General features: G+C 45.1%; 5 long non-coding RNA genes across 5 annotated transcripts; all 5 read right to left on the bottom strand.

Annotated features, from left to right (window-relative positions):
* Positions 1–221: 221 nt before the first annotated feature.
* On the bottom strand, positions 222–5171 carry LOC140695233 (uncharacterized). Its single transcript, XR_012070927.1, has 3 exons — positions 5032–5171; positions 1759–1831; positions 222–385 (listed from the first exon to the last, which is right to left on the bottom strand). It is a non-coding gene; the product is annotated as an uncharacterized lncRNA (long non-coding RNA).
* A 342-nt stretch (positions 5172–5513) lies between these two features.
* On the bottom strand, positions 5514–10463 carry LOC140695232 (uncharacterized). Its single transcript, XR_012070926.1, has 3 exons — positions 10324–10463; positions 7051–7123; positions 5514–5677 (listed from the first exon to the last, which is right to left on the bottom strand). It is a non-coding gene; the product is annotated as an uncharacterized lncRNA (long non-coding RNA).
* Positions 10464–10805: 342 nt separating this feature from the next.
* Positions 10806–15755, bottom strand: LOC140695237 (uncharacterized). The gene is made up of 3 exons (XR_012070931.1): positions 15616–15755; positions 12343–12415; positions 10806–10969 (listed from the first exon to the last, which is right to left on the bottom strand). It is a non-coding gene; the product is annotated as an uncharacterized lncRNA (long non-coding RNA).
* A 342-nt stretch (positions 15756–16097) lies between these two features.
* Positions 16098–21047, bottom strand: LOC140695231 (uncharacterized). The gene is made up of 3 exons (XR_012070925.1): positions 20908–21047; positions 17635–17707; positions 16098–16261 (listed from the first exon to the last, which is right to left on the bottom strand). It is a non-coding gene; the product is annotated as an uncharacterized lncRNA (long non-coding RNA).
* A 342-nt stretch (positions 21048–21389) lies between these two features.
* Positions 21390–26339, bottom strand: LOC140695236 (uncharacterized). Its single transcript, XR_012070930.1, has 3 exons — positions 26200–26339; positions 22927–22999; positions 21390–21553 (listed from the first exon to the last, which is right to left on the bottom strand). It is a non-coding gene; the product is annotated as an uncharacterized lncRNA (long non-coding RNA).
* Positions 26340–27903: the final 1564 nt, after the last annotated feature.

Raw genomic sequence — 27903 nt, 5'->3', positions numbered from 1 at the left:
AGACCTGAGGTCACAGGTCAGTTTCCAGAACCTGAAAGGGCAGACAGTGGAAGATCTGCCTGTCATCAGCTTACTGGTGAGGCTCCGAGGTACTTTCAGACTTGCCCAGTCCTGGTGAAGTCAACTTTAGGGGAGACACGAAGAGAAGCTGGCCGAAAAGCTGGCTGAACGGATTGAGGAGAGATGCGAACACATGGATGAGAGATGTTCTGCTACAATGGAGAATACTGGCGTGGAGACAGCTGTAGAGGATACCAGGCTCAAAAGACATTCATGAGACATATTGAACCTCGCTGATACTGGCAGAAACATACGGAGTGCCAACGTGGACTTGAGGAAGTTCCTCAATTCTCTTCTCCAAGAACGGGTCCGAGGTCCCTGACGTCTGCAAGAGAAGAGATGGCAGAGATGATCAAAACGCTCCTGTTCTTGGAAGAGGTCATGGGAATCCACACTTCCCAAGGGGCCTTCCCAAGCCATTCAGACCAGAATTCACCAAGCCCAGGTAAGCCTTTTCCCAGGTTTGGGCCTAGCTAGCAAGCACTTGCCTTCCCTCCCCTCCACACAGGCATCCATTTTGAAGGATCAGTAGCTGAGCTGCAATGAAGCCATTACGAGTAAAACAAGCTCCTCCTAGAATCAGAGTTCCTCCAGCTTCACACTCTGTGAACAACAGTGAACTCCTTAAAGGTCCAATAAACTTGGCTGAAATAGATAGGAATTGAATACTTAGCTCACACCTAGAAACGATGGCCTTCCGCTAGATTCAGCAAATGTTGTGTTTATGCCTTCCCTGGGGTGAAGGGAGTGTGGTAAGAGAGGGGAATCTGACTGAACTTGAATCTGTATTAGGCCTCAATTTTTCAAGACAGTATAGGTAAATAGTACAAGTCAGAAAGAGAACTGTACTGTAAAAGTCGCCAATGATATAAAAGACACAGCTTATGTGGATCGTCTTTCACTTGAGTCAAGCCCCCGTGGGCACTATATCATGCGGGTGCAGACTTGGTTGCGTTAAATGGCTTTACCCAACATGATCGGATGATTAAGCGTTCTCATCACTGATAGAAGAACACCTGGTTCTCCATAGACTAGCATAATTGCAGCAGGGTTCTCCTAGCTAGAATGCCTCTAGGTGCTTTTGGATTCAAACCTAAATGTATATATTTGGTTTCTTTCCTCTTGTATTTTCCTAGAGAGGGATGTTACCCCTTGAAATGCCAATATTGGCCAGTAGGTGTCATTGGGAGTAAAGGGCACCAATGCACAAGTGTATCCAAGTTTGGGGGTTATTTCAAGTTTCCAATAGTTATTTCATGGTTCCTGTTGGTTTCGGAGGCTTCAACCGTAAAGAGCCGACATGAACCCTTTAACAGTTTGGACTGCCAATTTGCATTCTATCTGTCTAGGTTTTCCGTCGAGCTGACAAAATGTTACCAAAATTGACAAGTCTGGCTTCTAGGTCGATTGAGTGTGTTTCAAAAAATAACTTCATTTTCGTATAACTCCCAAAACATGTAAATGAATTCTTTTAAACTTCTTAAAGACTGCAAATGAGATATCAACACAATGTCAAAACAGGTGTATTCGGACCATCCCTCCCACCACGGCTGTATAGAAACAAAGAGCTAAGCAAATATCACATTTCTGTGAAATGTATCTGGATAGTGTTGATTCATCGATGCCCAGTTGGCAGAGAAGAAGTGCAACCTGCACTCACTCGCTCCCATGAACAGAGCAATGGAAACATCCACTCACCCAGCCCTTGGCACAGGACACTTGCCGAAGAGAGGTCTGTTACTTCCAAAGACAGGATGAGGCCTCAGGACACCTGGAAGCAGGAGAAGGCAAAGCAGGAAATGGAATCCAGTGAGGGTCTGACCCCTGGTGATGGAGCAACAAGGGTGAAACTCTGTTTAACTTGGACGCACACTCTCAAGCGGACAGGAGACATGGGATAGAAGGTGATGTGCTGAGATTTACAAGAGTGCACAGCAGATGCTTGGCTGACAGAACTCAAAGAAACCAGCGCAAAATATCCCCACAGTTGATTCGGAGTCCAAGATCCCAGCTGCCACATTTGAGGTAGCAGAGGCAACGTTCTGTGAGGGATAGGGCTACGAATGATGGCACACGCTGAGTCTCAGGGATCTGGAGTGCATTGTGGGATGTGGTGGGTCGAATCAAGAGAGCAAACCAAAATGTGTACCAATGATAAAGCATCAAAACTGGTCACGTGGTTGAGATTACCAATATGTCCCATGGCCACACCCAGTGCATCTGCAGGACCAGGGACCAATTGGGCATTTTGCCAATAGAGCACGTGTGGGGCTGAATCAGAGATATCGTTCATCTGGTCTGAGGGATCCAGGGGGCCTTGGTTTTGAAATCAGAATGAAAAGCCTTAGGATCTGCTACATTCATAACCTGGGCTGGGATTATGGTTTGGTTTGAGGCACAGGATGCGCAACAGCTGTGTGGTTGCCTTCGTGCACCCGTGCCACAAGGATGAGAGGACAAGGAAGAGTGGTCCAAGTCCACAGCGTTAGAAGAGGAAGCATTACCTACAGCATTATCTCCCTAAAGCGGATGCTACATTTTGGATGGCACCAGCACGGTACGGCACCGAGGACACCAAGGTAGGTCTGCGGGATCATTCCAGCAGGCCCTGATATGTGACATCCATAGATATGCTTCCACTGGTGTTTCTGTAGACAGAGAAGCTCTGAGAAGAACTGCTTTCATTGGGACATTCCCGTGGAACTACAAAGCACAAGCGCACTCTCAGTTTGCTGTTTTGGAAACACTCCAAAATGACATAGAGCAGAATGCAGAGCTGAGAACCTTTAAAAGCTTCATTTCCACAAGAGGAAGTGTCCTGCGCACTTTCAGAATTGTGAGATAAGCATTATCAAAATGAAGTTATGCAAATCGAAATAGTATTGGTTTTTCATCAAAACTAATGCAACAACAGCAATTGGAGATATACCAGACAACACACACAGGAACACGATATGGCATCAATGTCTAGGAGAAATTGTCCGCACAGAAATCCCATGGAATTGCGTAGAGCCAAAAGTCTAAAATTTTCACTTAACAAAGCCCTAGAAGTCCACATTACATACCTGATATTACCTGAGCAGTAGAGGTGAAGAAGTACAGTAAAAGAAACAGGAAGTACCATTTTCAGTTCCAAAGATATTGAAGGCCCAAAAGATAAGCTTTCAAACAACTAGACTGCAAAACGCTATCCAGACCATGTGTTGAAAATGGAGGTCAGGAAATCACTGAAAAACAACAGTGTCTCAGAATCACATAAGGCAGAATACCGGAAAAGGGGAAGAGAAAGTCTAAAGACGAGCCAAAAAATATCAGGAAACTCAATGGATGTGATAATATCAGGGCTAAAATTTAGTCGTAAGCAGACTAGATAATGCAGAGGGACGCGTGAATGACTGTGAAGACATGGGATCAGAAAAACCTCGGTCAGAAGCAGACATAGGAAAGCAAGTGCAAAGCAATGTAAACATTGCTGTTGAACCCTGGGTTAAGACAGGGCATGAAAGACTAGAATTCATAAGGGTCCCAGATGGAAAAGCAAGAGATAAGGAAACAAAAAATGTCTGAAAATTTATCTGTAGAAAAATCAGACTGAAACTTCCTGAAAGCCAAGAAAGAATCATGTATGCGAATTCAGGAATTACACAGCATCCAAAGGAGGTGGAATCCCAATAGACCTACCAGCAGCTGTATGATTCAAATCAACAAAGCTCACGAATATCACAGTGATTTAAAATGCACCTGGAGGAAACAACATAGTCACAAGGGAACCTCAAGAGGGGATTCAGCTGATATCTCGGCAGCAATATTGCAGGAGAGGGAGGAGTGCCAGGACACAGACCATATCCTGAATGGCCAAATGCTGCCACCTAGGGGAGCCTATGCCACATGACCGCCAGTCCTAATAACGGCAGAGCTAGAAAATTCCACAAACCGGCAAATCTTAAAAGAATTCAGCAGTTCAAAACTTATCCTACAAGAATGGTTGAGAAATCTACCCTGAATAGAAAAGCAGCAAGATGAAATGGAAAGAAGAAACCATTATTGGAAATGCAAGAAGAGCATGAGTGGCAAAGAAGAAACAAGAAGAAGGCAAGGAGGACATCAAAACCCTAAAGATGGGAGAGGGAAGCAGGAAATCATAGGTGATTGGAAGCACTCTCTTAAGTGAATCAGCTTATTTGACTCTCTGTTTCAAGCTTAAGGAGAGATGCATGGCCTGTCGTATTTGCAATACAAGCGAGAAGCAGACCAACAAAGAATCAAACCAACAAACAAACACCAAAATGGTACGGTTGGCTGATATTTACCAAGGGAACCATGATTATTCAAAAGAAAATACTTAAGGTGATGTCAAGGATCATTCAGCATGCATCGACCCATTATCGCGGCTTGCATGTACTCAGCACACTTGTATTCGGAGGCGTGCATTCATATTCGTAAATTTTGATTCATAAGAACATATCGTGACCTAACCCTAATGCCGATTTGGAATCAAATGGATTCCTAGTCCGTGATGTAGACTTGTATGTCTTCCAACAGGATGAAGGAATGCCATATTCTAGGCTACGTAGAGAAGAATTGTAAGAAGCCTATAACAAAGGCAAGTAGCTCTGCCAAAGTGTACTAAGAGCAAAAGAGACTGACAGCAAAGTGCACATTGGGGTTGGTTTCATTTCTTGGAATTTCAGCCCCCATGAAACCAATGGATCCATGTCCTGAGAGTGCGGGTGTTTCAGCAGAAATCAGGCGACGCATATGTATTCCGGGTGTACGGATATTAGAGGAACATAAGTCTCCTTTAGTGGGTCTCTGTGTACTGTGAACTGTTAGAAAGTTTAAAGACGTGTGAAACCATCAACTGAAAAGGGACACACTTCCCTCCATTGGTACTGTGCATAGAGATCTGAACAAAAGGAAAGAGGGAAGAAGAAAGGCCCATGGGACGCTAGTGGGTAGAATCACATTTACCTTAGGAACTTCTCGTCGGATGCAGCCCCTCCCCCAACACTGACAAGATGCAGCAGCCATTGGGGATGGCAGTTAGCGGTTGGATTCCAGGTGGAATGTTGGTGTGTACCGCGAGGCTTGTTGTGGCTGTTGGATCCTAGGTAACCGGGCAGAGTTCTGTGGGTGGATCAGTGTGATGGAGGGGCTGCCGCCCTCTGTGGAGCTTGGCTTAGGTGTTTGGTCCGGGAAGCTGTGTAAGTTCGAGATACTGCTGCTGCCCAAAGACCTGAGGTCACAGGTCAGTTTCCAGAACCTGAAAGGGCAGACAGTGGAAGATCTGCCTGTCATCAGCTTACTGGTGAGGCTCCGAGGTACTTTCAGACTTGCCCAGTCCTGGTGAAGTCAACTTTAGGGGAGACACGAAGAGAAGCTGGCCGAAAAGCTGGCTGAACGGATTGAGGAGAGATGCGAACACATGGATGAGAGATGTTCTGCTACAATGGAGAATACTGGCGTGGAGACAGCTGTAGAGGATACCAGGCTCAAAAGACATTCATGAGACATATTGAACCTCGCTGATACTGGCAGAAACATACGGAGTGCCAACGTGGACTTGAGGAAGTTCCTCAATTCTCTTCTCCAAGAACGGGTCCGAGGTCCCTGACGTCTGCAAGAGAAGAGATGGCAGAGATGATCAAAACGCTCCTGTTCTTGGAAGAGGTCATGGGAATCCACACTTCCCAAGGGGCCTTCCCAAGCCATTCAGACCAGAATTCACCAAGCCCAGGTAAGCCTTTTCCCAGGTTTGGGCCTAGCTAGCAAGCACTTGCCTTCCCTCCCCTCCACACAGGCATCCATTTTGAAGGATCAGTAGCTGAGCTGCAATGAAGCCATTACGAGTAAAACAAGCCCCTCCTAGAATCAGAGTTCCTCCAGCTTCACACTCTGTGAACAACAGTGAACTCCTTAAAGGTCCAATAAACTTGGCTGAAATAGATAGGAATTGAATACTTAGCTCACACCTAGAAACGATGGCCTTCCGCTAGATTCAGCAAATGTTGTGTTTATGCCTTCCCTGGGGTGAAGGGAGTGTGGTAAGAGAGGGGAATCTGACTGAACTTGAATCTGTATTAGGCCTCAATTTTTCAAGACAGTATAGGTAAATAGTACAAGTCAGAAAGAGAACTGTACTGTAAAAGTCGCCAATGATATAAAAGACACAGCTTATGTGGATCGTCTTTCACTTGAGTCAAGCCCCCGTGGGCACTATATCATGCGGGTGCAGACTTGGTTGCGTTAAATGGCTTTACCCAACATGATCGGATGATTAAGCGTTCTCATCACTGATAGAAGAACACCTGGTTCTCCATAGACTAGCATAATTGCAGCAGGGTTCTCCTAGCTAGAATGCCTCTAGGTGCTTTTGGATTCAAACCTAAATGTATATATTTGGTTTCTTTCCTCTTGTATTTTCCTAGAGAGGGATGTTACCCCTTGAAATGCCAATATTGGCCAGTAGGTGTCATTGGGAGTAAAGGGCACCAATGCACAAGTGTATCCAAGTTTGGGGGTTATTTCAAGTTTCCAATAGTTATTTCATGGTTCCTGTTGGTTTCGGAGGCTTCAACCGTAAAGAGCCGACATGAACCCTTTAACAGTTTGGACTGCCAATTTGCATTCTATCTGTCTAGGTTTTCCGTCGAGCTGACAAAATGTTACCAAAATTGACAAGTCTGGCTTCTAGGTCGATTGAGTGTGTTTCAAAAAATAACTTCATTTTCGTATAACTCCCAAAACATGTAAATGAATTCTTTTAAACTTCTTAAAGACTGCAAATGAGATATCAACACAATGTCAAAACAGGTGTATTCGGACCATCCCTCCCACCACGGCTGTATAGAAACAAAGAGCTAAGCAAATATCACATTTCTGTGAAATGTATCTGGATAGTGTTGATTCATCGATGCCCAGTTGGCAGAGAAGAAGTGCAACCTGCACTCACTCGCTCCCATGAACAGAGCAATGGAAACATCCACTCACCCAGCCCTTGGCACAGGACACTTGCCGAAGAGAGGTCTGTTACTTCCAAAGACAGGATGAGGCCTCAGGACACCTGGAAGCAGGAGAAGGCAAAGCAGGAAATGGAATCCAGTGAGGGTCTGACCCCTGGTGATGGAGCAACAAGGGTGAAACTCTGTTTAACTTGGACGCACACTCTCAAGCGGACAGGAGACATGGGATAGAAGGTGATGTGCTGAGATTTACAAGAGTGCACAGCAGATGCTTGGCTGACAGAACTCAAAGAAACCAGCGCAAAATATCCCCACAGTTGATTCGGAGTCCAAGATCCCAGCTGCCACATTTGAGGTAGCAGAGGCAACGTTCTGTGAGGGATAGGGCTACGAATGATGGCACACGCTGAGTCTCAGGGATCTGGAGTGCATTGTGGGATGTGGTGGGTCGAATCAAGAGAGCAAACCAAAATGTGTACCAATGATAAAGCATCAAAACTGGTCACGTGGTTGAGATTACCAATATGTCCCATGGCCACACCCAGTGCATCTGCAGGACCAGGGACCAATTGGGCATTTTGCCAATAGAGCACGTGTGGGGCTGAATCAGAGATATCGTTCATCTGGTCTGAGGGATCCAGGGGGCCTTGGTTTTGAAATCAGAATGAAAAGACTTAGGATCTGCTACATTCATAACCTGGGCTGGGATTATGGTTTGGTTTGAGGCACAGGATGCGCAACAGCTGTGTGGTTGCCTTCGTGCACCCGTGCCACAAGGATGAGAGGACAAGGAAGAGTGGTCCAAGTCCACAGCGTTAGAAGAGGAAGCATTACCTACAGCATTATCTCCCTAAAGCGGATGCTACATTTTGGATGGCACCAGCACGGTACGGCACCGAGGACACCAAGGTAGGTCTGCGGGATCATTCCAGCAGGCCCTGATATGTGACATCCATAGATATGCTTCCACTGGTGTTTCTGTAGACAGAGAAGCTCTGAGAAGAACTGCTTTCATTGGGACATTCCCGTGGAACTACAAAGCACAAGCGCACTCTCAGTTTGCTGTTTTGGAAACACTCCAAAATGACATAGAGCAGAATGCAGAGCTGAGAACCTTTAAAAGCTTCATTTCCACAAGAGGAAGTGTCCTGCGCACTTTCAGAATTGTGAGATAAGCATTATCAAAATGAAGTTATGCAAATCGAAATAGTATTGGTTTTTCATCAAAACTAATGCAACAACAGCAATTGGAGATATACCAGACAACACACACAGGAACACGATATGGCATCAATGTCTAGGAGAAATTGTCCGCACAGAAATCCCATGGAATTGCGTAGAGCCAAAAGTCTAAAATTTTCACTTAACAAAGCCCTAGAAGTCCACATTACATACCTGATATTACCTGAGCAGTAGAGGTGAAGAAGTACAGTAAAAGAAACAGGAAGTACCATTTTCAGTTCCAAAGATATTGAAGGCCCAAAAGATAAGCTTTCAAACAACTAGACTGCAAAACGCTATCCAGACCATGTGTTGAAAATGGAGGTCAGGAAATCACTGAAAAACAACAGTGTCTCAGAATCACATAAGGCAGAATACCGGAAAAGGGGAAGAGAAAGTCTAAAGACGAGCCAAAAAATATCAGGAAACTCAATGGATGTGATAATATCAGGGCTAAAATTTAGTCGTAAGCAGACTAGATAATGCAGAGGGACGCGTGAATGACTGTGAAGACATGGGATCAGAAAAACCTCGGTCAGAAGCAGACATAGGAAAGCAAGTGCAAAGCAATGTAAACATTGCTGTTGAACCCTGGGTTAAGACAGGGCATGAAAGACTAGAATTCATAAGGGTCCCAGATGGAAAAGCAAGAGATAAGGAAACAAAAAATGTCTGAAAATTTATCTGTAGAAAAATCAGACTGAAACTTCCTGAAAGCCAAGAAAGAATCATGTATGCGAATTCAGGAATTACACAGCATCCAAAGGAGGTGGAATCCCAATAGACCTACCAGCAGCTGTATGATTCAAATCAACAAAGCTCACGAATATCACAGTGATTTAAAATGCACCTGGAGGAAACAACATAGTCACAAGGGAACCTCAAGAGGGGATTCAGCTGATATCTCGGCAGCAATATTGCAGGAGAGGGAGGAGTGCCAGGACACAGACCATATCCTGAATGGCCAAATGCTGCCACCTAGGGGAGCCTATGCCACATGACCGCCAGTCCTAATAACGGCAGAGCTAGAAAATTCCACAAACCGGCAAATCTTAAAAGAATTCAGCAGTTCAAAACTTATCCTACAAGAATGGTTGAGAAATCTACCCTGAATAGAAAAGCAGCAAGATGAAATGGAAAGAAGAAACCATTATTGGAAATGCAAGAAGAGCATGAGTGGCAAAGAAGAAACAAGAAGAAGGCAAGGAGGACATCAAAACCCTAAAGATGGGAGAGGGAAGCAGGAAATCATAGGTGATTGGAAGCACTCTCTTAAGTGAATCAGCTTATTTGACTCTCTGTTTCAAGCTTAAGGAGAGATGCATGGCCTGTCGTGTTTGCAATACAAGCGAGAAACAGACCAACAAAGAATCAAACCAACAAACAAACACCAAAATGGTACGGTTGGCTGATATTTACCAAGGGAACCATGATTATTCAAAAGAAAATACTTAAGGTGATGTCAAGGATCATTCAGCATGCATCGACCCATTATCGCGGCTTGCATGTACTCAGCACACTTGTATTCGGAGGCGTGCATTCATATTCGTAAATTTTGATTCATAAGAACATATCGTGACCTAACCCTAATGCCGATTTGGAATCAAATGGATTCCTAGTCCGTGATGTAGACTTGTATGTCTTCCAACAGGATGAAGGAATGCCATATTCTAGGCTACGTAGAGAAGAATTGTAAGAAGCCTATAACAAAGGCAAGTAGCTCTGCCAAAGTGTACTAAGAGCAAAAGAGACTGACAGCAAAGTGCACATTGGGGTTGGTTTCATTTCTTGGAATTTCAGCCCCCATGAAACCAATGGATCCATGTCCTGAGAGTGCGGGTGTTTCAGCAGAAATCAGGCGACGCATATGTATTCCGGGTGTACGGATATTAGAGGAACATAAGTCTCCTTTAGTGGGTCTCTGTGTACTGTGAACTGTTAGAAAGTTTAAAGACGTGTGAAACCATCAACTGAAAAGGGACACACTTCCCTCCATTGGTACTGTGCATAGAGATCTGAACAAAAGGAAAGAGGGAAGAAGAAAGGCCCATGGGACGCTAGTGGGTAGAATCACATTTACCTTAGGAACTTCTCGTCGGATGCAGCCCCTCCCCCAACACTGACAAGATGCAGCAGCCATTGGGGATGGCAGTTAGCGGTTGGATTCCAGGTGGAATGTTGGTGTGTACCGCGAGGCTTGTTGTGGCTGTTGGATCCTAGGTAACCGGGCAGAGTTCTGTGGGTGGATCAGTGTGATGGAGGGGCTGCCGCCCTCTGTGGAGCTTGGCTTAGGTGTTTGGTCCGGGAAGCTGTGTAAGTTCGAGATACTGCTGCTGCCCAAAGACCTGAGGTCACAGGTCAGTTTCCAGAACCTGAAAGGGCAGACAGTGGAAGATCTGCCTGTCATCAGCTTACTGGTGAGGCTCCGAGGTACTTTCAGACTTGCCCAGTCCTGGTGAAGTCAACTTTAGGGGAGACACGAAGAGAAGCTGGCCGAAAAGCTGGCTGAACGGATTGAGGAGAGATGCGAACACATGGATGAGAGATGTTCTGCTACAATGGAGAATACTGGCGTGGAGACAGCTGTAGAGGATACCAGGCTCAAAAGACATTCATGAGACATATTGAACCTCGCTGATACTGGCAGAAACATACGGAGTGCCAACGTGGACTTGAGGAAGTTCCTCAATTCTCTTCTCCAAGAACGGGTCCGAGGTCCCTGACGTCTGCAAGAGAAGAGATGGCAGAGATGATCAAAACGCTCCTGTTCTTGGAAGAGGTCATGGGAATCCACACTTCCCAAGGGGCCTTCCCAAGCCATTCAGACCAGAATTCACCAAGCCCAGGTAAGCCTTTTCCCAGGTTTGGGCCTAGCTAGCAAGCACTTGCCTTCCCTCCCCTCCACACAGGCATCCATTTTGAAGGATCAGTAGCTGAGCTGCAATGAAGCCATTACGAGTAAAACAAGCCCCTCCTAGAATCAGAGTTCCTCCAGCTTCACACTCTGTGAACAACAGTGAACTCCTTAAAGGTCCAATAAACTTGGCTGAAATAGATAGGAATTGAATACTTAGCTCACACCTAGAAACGATGGCCTTCCGCTAGATTCAGCAAATGTTGTGTTTATGCCTTCCCTGGGGTGAAGGGAGTGTGGTAAGAGAGGGGAATCTGACTGAACTTGAATCTGTATTAGGCCTCAATTTTTCAAGACAGTATAGGTAAATAGTACAAGTCAGAAAGAGAACTGTACTGTAAAAGTCGCCAATGATATAAAAGACACAGCTTATGTGGATCGTCTTTCACTTGAGTCAAGCCCCCGTGGGCACTATATCATGCGGGTGCAGACTTGGTTGCGTTAAATGGCTTTACCCAACATGATCGGATGATTAAGCGTTCTCATCACTGATAGAAGAACACCTGGTTCTCCATAGACTAGCATAATTGCAGCAGGGTTCTCCTAGCTAGAATGCCTCTAGGTGCTTTTGGATTCAAACCTAAATGTATATATTTGGTTTCTTTCCTCTTGTATTTTCCTAGAGAGGGATGTTACCCCTTGAAATGCCAATATTGGCCAGTAGGTGTCATTGGGAGTAAAGGGCACCAATGCACAAGTGTATCCAAGTTTGGGGGTTATTTCAAGTTTCCAATAGTTATTTCATGGTTCCTGTTGGTTTCGGAGGCTTCAACCGTAAAGAGCCGACATGAACCCTTTAACAGTTTGGACTGCCAATTTGCATTCTATCTGTCTAGGTTTTCCGTCGAGCTGACAAAATGTTACCAAAATTGACAAGTCTGGCTTCTAGGTCGATTGAGTGTGTTTCAAAAAATAACTTCATTTTCGTATAACTCCCAAAACATGTAAATGAATTCTTTTAAACTTCTTAAAGACTGCAAATGAGATATCAACACAATGTCAAAACAGGTGTATTCGGACCATCCCTCCCACCACGGCTGTATAGAAACAAAGAGCTAAGCAAATATCACATTTCTGTGAAATGTATCTGGATAGTGTTGATTCATCGATGCCCAGTTGGCAGAGAAGAAGTGCAACCTGCACTCACTCGCTCCCATGAACAGAGCAATGGAAACATCCACTCACCCAGCCCTTGGCACAGGACACTTGCCGAAGAGAGGTCTGTTACTTCCAAAGACAGGATGAGGCCTCAGGACACCTGGAAGCAGGAGAAGGCAAAGCAGGAAATGGAATCCAGTGAGGGTCTGACCCCTGGTGATGGAGCAACAAGGGTGAAACTCTGTTTAACTTGGACGCACACTCTCAAGCGGACAGGAGACATGGGATAGAAGGTGATGTGCTGAGATTTACAAGAGTGCACAGCAGATGCTTGGCTGACAGAACTCAAAGAAACCAGCGCAAAATATCCCCACAGTTGATTCGGAGTCCAAGATCCCAGCTGCCACATTTGAGGTAGCAGAGGCAACGTTCTGTGAGGGATAGGGCTACGAATGATGGCACACGCTGAGTCTCAGGGATCTGGAGTGCATTGTGGGATGTGGTGGGTCGAATCAAGAGAGCAAACCAAAATGTGTACCAATGATAAAGCATCAAAACTGGTCACGTGGTTGAGATTACCAATATGTCCCATGGCCACACCCAGTGCATCTGCAGGACCAGGGACCAATTGGGCATTTTGCCAATAGAGCACGTGTGGGGCTGAATCAGAGATATCGTTCATCTGGTCTGAGGGATCCAGGGGGCCTTGGTTTTGAAATCAGAATGAAAAGCCTTAGGATCTGCTACATTCATAACCTGGGCTGGGATTATGGTTTGGTTTGAGGCACAGGATGCGCAACAGCTGTGTGGTTGCCTTCGTGCACCCGTGCCACAAGGATGAGAGGACAAGGAAGAGTGGTCCAAGTCCACAGCGTTAGAAGAGGAAGCATTACCTACAGCATTATCTCCCTAAAGCGGATGCTACATTTTGGATGGCACCAGCACGGTACGGCACCGAGGACACCAAGGTAGGTCTGCGGGATCATTCCAGCAGGCCCTGATATGTGACATCCATAGATATGCTTCCACTGGTGTTTCTGTAGACAGAGAAGCTCTGAGAAGAACTGCTTTCATTGGGACATTCCCGTGGAACTACAAAGCACAAGCGCACTCTCAGTTTGCTGTTTTGGAAACACTCCAAAATGACATAGAGCAGAATGCAGAGCTGAGAACCTTTAAAAGCTTCATTTCCACAAGAGGAAGTGTCCTGCGCACTTTCAGAATTGTGAGATAAGCATTATCAAAATGAAGTTATGCAAATCGAAATAGTATTGGTTTTTCATCAAAACTAATGCAACAACAGCAATTGGAGATATACCAGACAACACACACAGGAACACGATATGGCATCAATGTCTAGGAGAAATTGTCCGCACAGAAATCCCATGGAATTGCGTAGAGCCAAAAGTCTAAAATTTTCACTTAACAAAGCCCTAGAAGTCCACATTACATACCTGATATTACCTGAGCAGTAGAGGTGAAGAAGTACAGTAAAAGAAACAGGAAGTACCATTTTCAGTTCCAAAGATATTGAAGGCCCAAAAGATAAGCTTTCAAACAACTAGACTGCAAAACGCTATCCAGACCATGTGTTGAAAATGGAGGTCAGGAAATCACTGAAAAACAACAGTGTCTCAGAATCACATAAGGCAGAATACCGGAAAAGGGGAAGAGAAAGTCTAAAGACGAGCCAAAAAATATCAGGAAACTCAATGGATGTGATAATATCAGGGCTAAAATTTAGTCGTAAGCAGACTAGATAATGCAGAGGGACGCGTGAATGACTGTGAAGACATGGGATCAGAAAAACCTCGGTCAGAAGCAGACATAGGAAAGCAAGTGCAAAGCAATGTAAACATTGCTGTTGAACCCTGGGTTAAGACAGGGCATGAAAGACTAGAATTCATAAGGGTCCCAGATGGAAAAGCAAGAGATAAGGAAACAAAAAATGTCTGAAAATTTATCTGTAGAAAAATCAGACTGAAACTTCCTGAAAGCCAAGAAAGAATCATGTATGCGAATTCAGGAATTACACAGCATCCAAAGGAGGTGGAATCCCAATAGACCTACCAGCAGCTGTATGATTCAAATCAACAAAGCTCACGAATATCACAGTGATTTAAAATGCACCTGGAGGAAACAACATAGTCACAAGGGAACCTCAAGAGGGGATTCAGCTGATATCTCGGCAGCAATATTGCAGGAGAGGGAGGAGTGCCAGGACACAGACCATATCCTGAATGGCCAAATGCTGCCACCTAGGGGAGCCTATGCCACATGACCGCCAGTCCTAATAACGGCAGAGCTAGAAAATTCCACAAACCGGCAAATCTTAAAAGAATTCAGCAGTTCAAAACTTATCCTACAAGAATGGTTGAGAAATCTACCCTGAATAGAAAAGCAGCAAGATGAAATGGAAAGAAGAAACCATTATTGGAAATGCAAGAAGAGCATGAGTGGCAAAGAAGAAACAAGAAGAAGGCAAGGAGGACATCAAAACCCTAAAGATGGGAGAGGGAAGCAGGAAATCATAGGTGATTGGAAGCACTCTCTTAAGTGAATCAGCTTATTTGACTCTCTGTTTCAAGCTTAAGGAGAGATGCATGGCCTGTCGTATTTGCAATACAAGCGAGAAGCAGACCAACAAAGAATCAAACCAACAAACAAACACCAAAATGGTACGGTTGGCTGATATTTACCAAGGGAACCATGATTATTCAAAAGAAAATACTTAAGGTGATGTCAAGGATCATTCAGCATGCATCGACCCATTATCGCGGCTTGCATGTACTCAGCACACTTGTATTCGGAGGCGTGCATTCATATTCGTAAATTTTGATTCATAAGAACATATCGTGACCTAACCCTAATGCCGATTTGGAATCAAATGGATTCCTAGTCCGTGATGTAGACTTGTATGTCTTCCAACAGGATGAAGGAATGCCATATTCTAGGCTACGTAGAGAAGAATTGTAAGAAGCCTATAACAAAGGCAAGTAGCTCTGCCAAAGTGTACTAAGAGCAAAAGAGACTGACAGCAAAGTGCACATTGGGGTTGGTTTCATTTCTTGGAATTTCAGCCCCCATGAAACCAATGGATCCATGTCCTGAGAGTGCGGGTGTTTCAGCAGAAATCAGGCGACGCATATGTATTCCGGGTGTACGGATATTAGAGGAACATAAGTCTCCTTTAGTGGGTCTCTGTGTACTGTGAACTGTTAGAAAGTTTAAAGACGTGTGAAACCATCAACTGAAAAGGGACACACTTCCCTCCATTGGTACTGTGCATAGAGATCTGAACAAAAGGAAAGAGGGAAGAAGAAAGGCCCATGGGACGCTAGTGGGTAGAATCACATTTACCTTAGGAACTTCTCGTCGGATGCAGCCCCTCCCCCAACACTGACAAGATGCAGCAGCCATTGGGGATGGCAGTTAGCGGTTGGATTCCAGGTGGAATGTTGGTGTGTACCGCGAGGCTTGTTGTGGCTGTTGGATCCTAGGTAACCGGGCAGAGTTCTGTGGGTGGATCAGTGTGATGGAGGGGCTGCCGCCCTCTGTGGAGCTTGGCTTAGGTGTTTGGTCCGGGAAGCTGTGTAAGTTCGAGATACTGCTGCTGCCCAAAGACCTGAGGTCACAGGTCAGTTTCCAGAACCTGAAAGGGCAGACAGTGGAAGATCTGCCTGTCATCAGCTTACTGGTGAGGCTCCGAGGTACTTTCAGACTTGCCCAGTCCTGGTGAAGTCAACTTTAGGGGAGACACGAAGAGAAGCTGGCCGAAAAGCTGGCTGAACGGATTGAGGAGAGATGCGAACACATGGATGAGAGATGTTCTGCTACAATGGAGAATACTGGCGTGGAGACAGCTGTAGAGGATACCAGGCTCAAAAGACATTCATGAGACATATTGAACCTCGCTGATACTGGCAGAAACATACGGAGTGCCAACGTGGACTTGAGGAAGTTCCTCAATTCTCTTCTCCAAGAACGGGTCCGAGGTCCCTGACGTCTGCAAGAGAAGAGATGGCAGAGATGATCAAAACGCTCCTGTTCTTGGAAGAGGTCATGGGAATCCACACTTCCCAAGGGGCCTTCCCAAGCCATTCAGACCAGAATTCACCAAGCCCAGGTAAGCCTTTTCCCAGGTTTGGGCCTAGCTAGCAAGCACTTGCCTTCCCTCCCCTCCACACAGGCATCCATTTTGAAGGATCAGTAGCTGAGCTGCAATGAAGCCATTACGAGTAAAACAAGCCCCTCCTAGAATCAGAGTTCCTCCAGCTTCACACTCTGTGAACAACAGTGAACTCCTTAAAGGTCCAATAAACTTGGCTGAAATAGATAGGAATTGAATACTTAGCTCACACCTAGAAACGATGGCCTTCCGCTAGATTCAGCAAATGTTGTGTTTATGCCTTCCCTGGGGTGAAGGGAGTGTGGTAAGAGAGGGGAATCTGACTGAACTTGAATCTGTATTAGGCCTCAATTTTTCAAGACAGTATAGGTAAATAGTACAAGTCAGAAAGAGAACTGTACTGTAAAAGTCGCCAATGATATAAAAGACACAGCTTATGTGGATCGTCTTTCACTTGAGTCAAGCCCCCGTGGGCACTATATCATGCGGGTGCAGACTTGGTTGCGTTAAATGGCTTTACCCAACATGATCGGATGATTAAGCGTTCTCATCACTGATAGAAGAACACCTGGTTCTCCATAGACTAGCATAATTGCAGCAGGGTTCTCCTAGCTAGAATGCCTCTAGGTGCTTTTGGATTCAAACCTAAATGTATATATTTGGTTTCTTTCCTCTTGTATTTTCCTAGAGAGGGATGTTACCCCTTGAAATGCCAATATTGGCCAGTAGGTGTCATTGGGAGTAAAGGGCACCAATGCACAAGTGTATCCAAGTTTGGGGGTTATTTCAAGTTTCCAATAGTTATTTCATGGTTCCTGTTGGTTTCGGAGGCTTCAACCGTAAAGAGCCGACATGAACCCTTTAACAGTTTGGACTGCCAATTTGCATTCTATCTGTCTAGGTTTTCCGTCGAGCTGACAAAATGTTACCAAAATTGACAAGTCTGGCTTCTAGGTCGATTGAGTGTGTTTCAAAAAATAACTTCATTTTCGTATAACTCCCAAAACATGTAAATGAATTCTTTTAAACTTCTTAAAGACTGCAAATGAGATATCAACACAATGTCAAAACAGGTGTATTCGGACCATCCCTCCCACCACGGCTGTATAGAAACAAAGAGCTAAGCAAATATCACATTTCTGTGAAATGTATCTGGATAGTGTTGATTCATCGATGCCCAGTTGGCAGAGAAGAAGTGCAACCTGCACTCACTCGCTCCCATGAACAGAGCAATGGAAACATCCACTCACCCAGCCCTTGGCACAGGACACTTGCCGAAGAGAGGTCTGTTACTTCCAAAGACAGGATGAGGCCTCAGGACACCTGGAAGCAGGAGAAGGCAAAGCAGGAAATGGAATCCAGTGAGGGTCTGACCCCTGGTGATGGAGCAACAAGGGTGAAACTCTGTTTAACTTGGACGCACACTCTCAAGCGGACAGGAGACATGGGATAGAAGGTGATGTGCTGAGATTTACAAGAGTGCACAGCAGATGCTTGGCTGACAGAACTCAAAGAAACCAGCGCAAAATATCCCCACAGTTGATTCGGAGTCCAAGATCCCAGCTGCCACATTTGAGGTAGCAGAGGCAACGTTCTGTGAGGGATAGGGCTACGAATGATGGCACACGCTGAGTCTCAGGGATCTGGAGTGCATTGTGGGATGTGGTGGGTCGAATCAAGAGAGCAAACCAAAATGTGTACCAATGATAAAGCATCAAAACTGGTCACGTGGTTGAGATTACCAATATGTCCCATGGCCACACCCAGTGCATCTGCAGGACCAGGGACCAATTGGGCATTTTGCCAATAGAGCACGTGTGGGGCTGAATCAGAGATATCGTTCATCTGGTCTGAGGGATCCAGGGGGCCTTGGTTTTGAAATCAGAATGAAAAGACTTAGGATCTGCTACATTCATAACCTGGGCTGGGATTATGGTTTGGTTTGAGGCACAGGATGCGCAACAGCTGTGTGGTTGCCTTCGTGCACCCGTGCCACAAGGATGAGAGGACAAGGAAGAGTGGTCCAAGTCCACAGCGTTAGAAGAGGAAGCATTACCTACAGCATTATCTCCCTAAAGCGGATGCTACATTTTGGATGGCACCAGCACGGTACGGCACCGAGGACACCAAGGTAGGTCTGCGGGATCATTCCAGCAGGCCCTGATATGTGACATCCATAGATATGCTTCCACTGGTGTTTCTGTAGACAGAGAAGCTCTGAGAAGAACTGCTTTCATTGGGACATTCCCGTGGAACTACAAAGCACAAGCGCACTCTCAGTTTGCTGTTTTGGAAACACTCCAAAATGACATAGAGCAGAATGCAGAGCTGAGAACCTTTAAAAGCTTCATTTCCACAAGAGGAAGTGTCCTGCGCACTTTCAGAATTGTGAGATAAGCATTATCAAAATGAAGTTATGCAAATCGAAATAGTATTGGTTTTTCATCAAAACTAATGCAACAACAGCAATTGGAGATATACCAGACAACACACACAGGAACACGATATGGCATCAATGTCTAGGAGAAATTGTCCGCACAGAAATCCCATGGAATTGCGTAGAGCCAAAAGTCTAAAATTTTCACTTAACAAAGCCCTAGAAGTCCACATTACATACCTGATATTACCTGAGCAGTAGAGGTGAAGAAGTACAGTAAAAGAAACAGGAAGTACCATTTTCAGTTCCAAAGATATTGAAGGCCCAAAAGATAAGCTTTCAAACAACTAGACTGCAAAACGCTATCCAGACCATGTGTTGAAAATGGAGGTCAGGAAATCACTGAAAAACAACAGTGTCTCAGAATCACATAAGGCAGAATACCGGAAAAGGGGAAGAGAAAGTCTAAAGACGAGCCAAAAAATATCAGGAAACTCAATGGATGTGATAATATCAGGGCTAAAATTTAGTCGTAAGCAGACTAGATAATGCAGAGGGACGCGTGAATGACTGTGAAGACATGGGATCAGAAAAACCTCGGTCAGAAGCAGACATAGGAAAGCAAGTGCAAAGCAATGTAAACATTGCTGTTGAACCCTGGGTTAAGACAGGGCATGAAAGACTAGAATTCATAAGGGTCCCAGATGGAAAAGCAAGAGATAAGGAAACAAAAAATGTCTGAAAATTTATCTGTAGAAAAATCAGACTGAAACTTCCTGAAAGCCAAGAAAGAATCATGTATGCGAATTCAGGAATTACACAGCATCCAAAGGAGGTGGAATCCCAATAGACCTACCAGCAGCTGTATGATTCAAATCAACAAAGCTCACGAATATCACAGTGATTTAAAATGCACCTGGAGGAAACAACATAGTCACAAGGGAACCTCAAGAGGGGATTCAGCTGATATCTCGGCAGCAATATTGCAGGAGAGGGAGGAGTGCCAGGACACAGACCATATCCTGAATGGCCAAATGCTGCCACCTAGGGGAGCCTATGCCACATGACCGCCAGTCCTAATAACGGCAGAGCTAGAAAATTCCACAAACCGGCAAATCTTAAAAGAATTCAGCAGTTCAAAACTTATCCTACAAGAATGGTTGAGAAATCTACCCTGAATAGAAAAGCAGCAAGATGAAATGGAAAGAAGAAACCATTATTGGAAATGCAAGAAGAGCATGAGTGGCAAAGAAGAAACAAGAAGAAGGCAAGGAGGACATCAAAACCCTAAAGATGGGAGAGGGAAGCAGGAAATCATAGGTGATTGGAAGCACTCTCTTAAGTGAATCAGCTTATTTGACTCTCTGTTTCAAGCTTAAGGAGAGATGCATGGCCTGTCGTGTTTGCAATACAAGCGAGAAACAGACCAACAAAGAATCAAACCAACAAACAAACACCAAAATGGTACGGTTGGCTGATATTTACCAAGGGAACCATGATTATTCAAAAGAAAATACTTAAGGTGATGTCAAGGATCATTCAGCATGCATCGACCCATTATCGCGGCTTGCATGTACTCAGCACACTTGTATTCGGAGGCGTGCATTCATATTCGTAAATTTTGATTCATAAGAACATATCGTGACCTAACCCTAATGCCGATTTGGAATCAAATGGATTCCTAGTCCGTGATGTAGACTTGTATGTCTTCCAACAGGATGAAGGAATGCCATATTCTAGGCTACGTAGAGAAGAATTGTAAGAAGCCTATAACAAAGGCAAGTAGCTCTGCCAAAGTGTACTAAGAGCAAAAGAGACTGACAGCAAAGTGCACATTGGGGTTGGTTTCATTTCTTGGAATTTCAGCCCCCATGAAACCAATGGATCCATGTCCTGAGAGTGCGGGTGTTTCAGCAGAAATCAGGCGACGCATATGTATTCCGGGTGTACGGATATTAGAGGAACATAAGTCTCCTTTAGTGGGTCTCTGTGTACTGTGAACTGTTAGAAAGTTTAAAGACGTGTGAAACCATCAACTGAAAAGGGACACACTTCCCTCCATTGGTACTGTGCATAGAGATCTGAACAAAAGGAAAGAGGGAAGAAGAAAGGCCCATGGGACGCTAGTGGGTAGAATCACATTTACCTTAGGAACTTCTCGTCGGATGCAGCCCCTCCCCCAACACTGACAAGATGCAGCAGCCATTGGGGATGGCAGTTAGCGGTTGGATTCCAGGTGGAATGTTGGTGTGTACCGCGAGGCTTGTTGTGGCTGTTGGATCCTAGGTAACCGGGCAGAGTTCTGTGGGTGGATCAGTGTGATGGAGGGGCTGCCGCCCTCTGTGGAGCTTGGCTTAGGTGTTTGGTCCGGGAAGCTGTGTAAGTTCGAGATACTGCTGCTGCCCAAAGACCTGAGGTCACAGGTCAGTTTCCAGAACCTGAAAGGGCAGACAGTGGAAGATCTGCCTGTCATCAGCTTACTGGTGAGGCTCCGAGGTACTTTCAGACTTGCCCAGTCCTGGTGAAGTCAACTTTAGGGGAGACACGAAGAGAAGCTGGCCGAAAAGCTGGCTGAACGGATTGAGGAGAGATGCGAACACATGGATGAGAGATGTTCTGCTACAATGGAGAATACTGGCGTGGAGACAGCTGTAGAGGATACCAGGCTCAAAAGACATTCATGAGACATATTGAACCTCGCTGATACTGGCAGAAACATACGGAGTGCCAACGTGGACTTGAGGAAGTTCCTCAATTCTCTTCTCCAAGAACGGGTCCGAGGTCCCTGACGTCTGCAAGAGAAGAGATGGCAGAGATGATCAAAACGCTCCTGTTCTTGGAAGAGGTCATGGGAATCCACACTTCCCAAGGGGCCTTCCCAAGCCATTCAGACCAGAATTCACCAAGCCCAGGTAAGCCTTTTCCCAGGTTTGGGCCTAGCTAGCAAGCACTTGCCTTCCCTCCCCTCCACACAGGCATCCATTTTGAAGGATCAGTAGCTGAGCTGCAATGAAGCCATTACGAGTAAAACAAGCCCCTCCTAGAATCAGAGTTCCTCCAGCTTCACACTCTGTGAACAACAGTGAACTCCTTAAAGGTCCAATAAACTTGGCTGAAATAGATAGGAATTGAATACTTAGCTCACACCTAGAAACGATGGCCTTCCGCTAGATTCAGCAAATGTTGTGTTTATGTCTTCCCTGGGGTGAAGGGAGTGTGGTAAGAGAGGGGAATCTGACTGAACTTGAATCTGTATTAGGCCTCAATTTTTCAAGACAGTATAGGTAAATAGTACAAGTCAGAAAGAGAACTGTACTGTAAAAGTCGCCAATGATATAAAAGACACAGCTTATGTGGATCGTCTTTCACTTGAGTCAAGCCCCCGTGGGCACTATATCATGCGGGTGCAGACTTGGTTGCGTTAAATGGCTTTACCCAACATGATCGGATGATTAAGCGTTCTCATCACTGATAGAAGAACACCTGGTTCTCCATAGACTAGCATAATTGCAGCAGGGTTCTCCTAGCTAGAATGCCTCTAGGTGCTTTTGGATTCAAACCTAAATGTATATATTTGGTTTCTTTCCTCTTGTATTTTCCTAGAGAGGGATGTTACCCCTTGAAATGCCAATATTGGCCAGTAGGTGTCATTGGGAGTAAAGGGCACCAATGCACAAGTGTATCCAAGTTTGGGGGTTATTTCAAGTTTCCAATAGTTATTTCATGGTTCCTGTTGGTTTCGGAGGCTTCAACCATAAAGAGCCGACATGAACCCTTTAACAGTTTGGACTGCCAATTTGCATTCTATCTGTCTAGGTTTTCCGTCGAGCTGACAAAATGTTACCAAAATTGACAAGTCTGGCTTCTAGGTCGATTGAGTGTGTTTCAAAAAATAACTTCATTTTCGTATAACTCCCAAAACATGTAAATGAATTCTTTTAAACTTCTTAAAGACTGCAAATGAGATATCAACACAATGTCAAAACAGGTGTATTCGGACCATCCCTCCCACCACGGCTGTATAGAAACAAAGAGCTAAGCAAATATCACATTTCTGTGAAATGTATCTGGATAGTGTTGATTCATCGATGCCCAGTTGGCAGAGAAGAAGTGCAACCTGCACTCACTCGCTCCCATGAACAGAGCAATGGAAACATCCACTCACCCAGCCCTTGGCACAGGACACTTGCCGAAGAGAGGTCTGTTACTTCCAAAGACAGGATGAGGCCTCAGGACACCTGGAAGCAGGAGAAGGCAAAGCAGGAAATGGAATCCAGTGAGGGTCTGACCCCTGGTGATGGAGCAACAAGGGTGAAACTCTGTTTAACTTGGACGCACACTCTCAAGCGGACAGGAGACATGGGATAGAAGGTGATGTGCTGAGATTTACAAGAGTGCACAGCAGATGCTTGGCTGACAGAACTCAAAGAAACCAGCGCAAAATATCCCCACAGTTGATTCGGAGTCCAAGATCCCAGCTGCCACATTTGAGGTAGCAGAGGCAACGTTCTGTGAGGGATAGGGCTACGAATGATGGCACACGCTGAGTCTCAGGGATCTGGAGTGCATTGTGGGATGTGGTGGGTCGAATCAAGAGAGCAAACCAAAATGTGTACCAATGATAAAGCATCAAAACTGGTCACGTGGTTGAGATTACCAATATGTCCCATGGCCACACCCAGTGCATCTGCAGGACCAGGGACCAATTGGGCATTTTGCCAATAGAGCACGTGTGGGGCTGAATCAGAGATATCGTTCATCTGGTCTGAGGGATCCAGGGGGCCTTGGTTTTGAAATCAGAATGAAAAGCCTTAGGATCTGCTACATTCATAACCTGGGCTGGGATTATGGTTTGGTTTGAGGCACAGGATGCGCAACAGCTGTGTGGTTGCCTTCGTGCACCCGTGCCACAAGGATGAGAGGACAAGGAAGAGTGGTCCAAGTCCACAGCGTTAGAAGAGGAAGCATTACCTACAGCATTATCTCCCTAAAGCGGATGCTACATTTTGGATGGCACCAGCACGGTACGGCACCGAGGACACCAAGGTAGGTCTGCGGGATCATTCCAGCAGGCCCTGATATGTGACATCCATAGATATGCTTCCACTGGTGTTTCTGTAGACAGAGAAGCTCTGAGAAGAACTGCTTTCATTGGGACATTCCCGTGGAACTACAAAGCACAAGTGCACTCTCAGTTTGCTGTTTTGGAAACACTCCAAAATGACATAGAGCAGAATGCAGAGCTGAGAACCTTTAAAAGCTTCATTTCCACAAGAGGAAGTGTCCTGCGCACTTTCAGAATTGTGAGATAAGCATTATCAAAATGAAGTTATGCAAATCGAAATAGTATTGGTTTTTCATCAAAACTAATGCAACAACAGCAATTGGAGATATACCAGACAACACACACAGGAACACGATATGGCATCAATGTCTAGGAGAAATTGTCCGCACAGAAATCCCATGGAATTGCGTAGAGCCAAAAGTCTAAAATTTTCACTTAACAAAGCCCTAGAAGTCCACATTACATACCTGATATTACCTGAGCAGTAGAGGTGAAGAAGTACAGTAAAAGAAACAGGAAGTACCATTTTCAGTTCCAAAGATATTGAAGGCCCAAAAGATAAGCTTTCAAACAACTAGACTGCAAAACGCTATCCAGACCATGTGTTGAAAATGGAGGTCAGGAAATCACTGAAAAACAACAGTGTCTCAGAATCACATAAGGCAGAATACCGGAAAAGGGGAAGAGAAAGTCTAAAGACGAGCCAAAAAATATCAGGAAACTCAATGGATGTGATAATATCAGGGCTAAAATTTAGTCGTAAGCAGACTAGATAATGCAGAGGGACGCGTGAATGACTGTGAAGACATGGGATCAGAAAAACCTCGGTCAGAAGCAGACATAGGAAAGCAAGTGCAAAGCAATGTAAACATTGCTGTTGAACCCTGGGTTAAGACAGGGCATGAAAGACTAGAATTCATAAGGGTCCCAGATGGAAAAGCAAGAGATAAGGAAACAAAAAATGTCTGAAAATTTATCTGTAGAAAAATCAGACTGAAACTTCCTGAAAGCCAAGAAAGAATCATGTATGCGAATTCAGGAATTACACAGCATCCAAAGGAGGTGGAATCCCAATAGACCTACCAGCAGCTGTATGATTCAAATCAACAAAGCTCACGAATATCACAGTGATTTAAAATGCACCTGGAGGAAACAACATAGTCACAAGGGAACCTCAAGAGGGGATTCAGCTGATATCTCGGCAGCAATATTGCAGGAGAGGGAGGAGTGCCAGGACACAGACCATATCCTGAATGGCCAAATGCTGCCACCTAGGGGAGCCTATGCCACATGACCGCCAGTCCTAATAACGGCAGAGCTAGAAAATTCCACAAACCGACAAATCTTAAAAGAATTCAGCAGTTCAAAACTTATCCTACAAGAATGGTTGAGAAATCTACCCTGAATAGAAAAGCAGCAAGATGAAATGGAAAGAAGAAACCATTATTGGAAATGCAAGAAGAGCATGAGTGGCAAAGAAGAAACAAGAAGAAGGCAAGGAGGACATCAAAACCCTAAAGATGGGAGAGGGAAGCAGGAAATCATAGGTGATTGGAAGCACTCTCTTAAGTGAATCAGCTTATTTGACTCTCTGTTTCAAGCTTAAGGAGAGATGCATGGCCTGTCGTGTTTGCAATACAAGCGAGAAGCAGACCAACAAAGAATCAAACCAACAAACAAACACCAAAATGGTACGGTTGGCTGATATTTACCAAGGGAACCATGATTATTCAAAAGAAAATACTTAAGGTGATGTCAAGGATCATTCAGCATGCATCGACCCATTATCGCGGCTTGCATGTACTCAGCACACTTGTATTCGGAGGCGTGCATTCATATTCGTAAATTTTGATTCATAAGAACATATCGTGACCTAACCCTAATGCCGATTTGGAATCAAATGGATTCCTAGTCCGTGATGTAGACTTGTATGTCTTCCAACAGGATGAAGGAATGCCATATTCTAGGCTACGTAGAGAAGAATTGTAAGAAGCCTATAACAAAGGCAAGTAGCTCTGCCAAAGTGTACTAAGAGCAAAAGAGACTGACAGCAAAGTGCACATTGGGGTTGGTTTCATTTCTTGGAATTTCAGCCCCCATGAAACCAATGGATCCATGTCCTGAGAGTGCGGGTGTTTCAGCAGAAATCAGGCGACGCATATGTATTCCGGGTGTACGGATATTAGAGGAACATAAGTCTCCTTTAGTGGGTCTCTGTGTACTGTGAACTGTTAGAAAGTTTAAAGACGTGTGAAACCATCAACTGAAAAGGGACACACTTCCCTCCATTGGTACTGTGCATAGAGATCTGAACAAAAGGAAAGAGGGAAGAAGAAAGGCCCATGGGACGCTAGTGGGTAGAATCACATTTACCTTAGGAACTTCTCGTCGGATGCAGCCCCTCCCCCAACACTGACAAGATGCAGCAGCCATTGGGGATGGCAGTTAGCGGTTGGATTCCAGGTGGAATGTTGGTGTGTACCGCGAGGCTTGTTGTGGCTGTTGGATCCTAGGTAACCGGGCAGAGTTCTGTGGGTGGATCAGTGTGATGGAGGGGCTGCCGCCCTCTGTGGAGCTTGGCTTAGGTGTTTGGTCCGGGAAGCTGTGTAAGTTCGAGATACTGCTGCTGCCCAAAGACCTGAGGTCACAGGTCAGTTTCCAGAACCTGAAAGGGCAGACAGTGGAAGATCTGCCTGTCATCAGCTTACTGGTGAGGCTCCGAGGTACTTTCAGACTTGCCCAGTCCTGGTGAAGTCAACTTTAGGGGAGACACGAAGAGAAGCTGGCCGAAAAGCTGGCTGAACGGATTGAGGAGAGATGCGAACACATGGATGAGAGATGTTCTGCTACAATGGAGAATACTGGCGTGGAGACAGCTGTAGAGGATACCAGGCTCAAAAGACATTCATGAGACTTATTGAACCTCACTGATACTGGCAGAAACATACGGAGTGCCAACGTGGACTTGAGGAAGTTCCTCAATTCTCTTCTCCAAGAACGGGTCCGAGGTCCCTGACGTCTGCAAGAGAAGAGATGGCAGAGATGATCAAAACGCTCCTGTTCCTGGAAGAGGTCATGGGAATCCACACTTCCCAAGGGGCCTTCCCAAGCCATTCAGACCAGAATTCACCAAGCCCAGGTAAGCCTTTTCCCAGGTTTGGGCCTAGCTAGCAAGCACTTGCCTTCCCTCCCCTCCACACAGGCATCCATTTTGAAGGATCAGTAGCTGAGCTGCAATGAAGCCATTACGAGTAAAACAAGCCCCTCCTAGAATCAGAGTTCCTCCAGCTTCACACTCTGTGAACAACAGTGAACTCCTTAAAGGTCCAATAAACTTGGCTGAAATAGATAGGAATTGAATACTTAGCTCACACCTAGAAACGATGGCCTTCCGCTAGATTCAGCAAATGTTGTGTTTATGTCTTCCCTGGGGTGAAGGGAGTGTGGTAAGAGAGGGGAATCTGACTGAACTTGAATCTGTATTAGGCCTCAATTTTTCAAGACAGTATAGGTAAATAGTACAAGTCAGAAAGAGAACTGTACTGTAAAAGTCGCCAATGATATAAAAGACACAGCTTATGTGGATCGTCTTTCACTTGAGTCAAGCCCCCGTGGGCACTATATCATGCGGGTGCAGACTTGGTTGCGTTAAATGGCTTTACCCAACATGATCGGATGATTAAGCGTTCTCATCACTGATAGAAGAACACCTGGTTCTCCATAGACTAGCATAATTGCAGCAGGGTTCTCCTAGCTAGAATGCCTCTAGGTGCTTTTGGATTCAAACCTAAATGTATATATTTGGTTTCTTTCCTCTTGTATTTTCCTAGAGAGGGATGTTACCCCTTGAAATGCCAATATTGGCCAGTAGGTGTCATTGGGAGTAAAGGGCACCAATGCACAAGTGTATCCAAGTTTGGGGGTTATTTCAAGTTTCCAATAGTTATTTCATGGTTCCTGTTGGTTTCGGAGGCTTCAACCGTAAAGAGCCGACATGAACCCTTTAACAGTTTGGACTGCCAATTTGCATTCTATCTGTCTAGGTTTTCCGTCGAGCTGACAAAATGTTACCAAAAT

Source organism: Vicugna pacos, unplaced genomic scaffold (assembly GCF_048564905.1).
Source record: "Vicugna pacos unplaced genomic scaffold, VicPac4 scaffold_192, whole genome shotgun sequence".
NCBI classification, from domain to species: Eukaryota; Metazoa; Chordata; class Mammalia; order Artiodactyla; family Camelidae; genus Vicugna; species Vicugna pacos.
This window is presented reverse-complemented; position numbering and strand designations above follow the sequence as displayed.